Below are 1,285 nucleotides of genomic sequence, written 5' to 3'. Positions count from 1 at the left end.
GAGAGAGAAGCATTGATTAGACCGTCAAACCTCAGAGGGAAGGTAGGGGAGGGTGGGGGTAAGGGGTAGAGGTCAACCAAAGGACTTACATGGAAGCATGTAGGCCTAACCAATGGACACAGACAACAGTGGGGTGAGGGCATGAGTAGGGTGCAGGGGATAGGGAGTAATGTGGGTATAAGGACACATATGTAATAACTTAATAAAAAAATAAAAAAATATATTTTGTTGATTTTTTACAGAGAGGAAGGGAGAGGGATGGAGAGTTAGAAACATCGATGAGAGAGAAACATTGATCAGCTGCCTCCTGCACACCCCTTACTGGGGATGTGCCTACAACCAAGGTATATACCCTTGACCGGAATCAAACCCAGGACCCTTCAGTCCAAAGGCCGACACTCTATCTACTGTGCCAAACCAGTTAGGGCTCCAAATTATCTTTTCTCTGACAAAGTTTATGACTTAGAGTGTAAGATTCAGGAAGACACAAGCAATGTGAGTTGAGTGTCTAAAGTGAAAGTAGCTTGTGTCATTTTATTCAAAAAACTTTATTTGTTTATCCCTGGGTTTTATAATCCCTCACCCTATTGACATCAGGCTTGATCTAATGGATTACTTTAACTAGTGTTAATCAATTAAGTGTGAGTGGAACAATGTGCATTACTTTGAGGCAGAGGCTTTAGAGCCAACACAGGGTCCACCCTTTCCCTTCATGACAGGATAGCAATGTTTCTTCATTAAGTCTAGATACTTGAATAAATATAATGTGCAGTAGAGCTACCACAGTGGGCATGCATGCATAATGAACAAAAGACAAATGCCATATAATTTCACTTATATGTGGAATCTAAGAACAAAATAAGTAAAACAGAAATAGACTCATAGATACAAAGAACAGGCTGACAGCTATTGGAGAGGAGGGGAGTTGGGGGGCTGGGTGAAAAAGGTGAAGGGATTAAGCAAAAAAACATGTCTACTTCATAGACATGGATAACAGTACGGTGATTTCCAGAGGGAAAGTGGTGTGGGGGCAAGTGAAAGAAGGAAAGAGAGAATAAATGGTGATGGACAGAGACTTGACTTGGGGTGGTGGACACACAAAACAATATGCAGATGATTTATTACAGAATTGTAGATTTGAAACTTATGTAATTTTATTAAGTAACTAGAAGCCCAGTGCATGAAATTCGTGCAGGGGGTGGTTCCCTCAACGTGGCCGGTGATCAGGGCCAATCGGGGCCTGCCTTCTCCTGGCTGCTGGCTGCTGGCCAATGCCTTCCCTCAT

The sequence above is a fragment of the Myotis davidii genome, unplaced genomic scaffold (genome assembly GCF_000327345.1).
Source record: "Myotis davidii unplaced genomic scaffold, ASM32734v1 scaffold509, whole genome shotgun sequence".
Taxonomy (NCBI): Eukaryota; Metazoa; Chordata; class Mammalia; order Chiroptera; family Vespertilionidae; genus Myotis; species Myotis davidii.
This window is presented reverse-complemented; position numbering follows the sequence as displayed.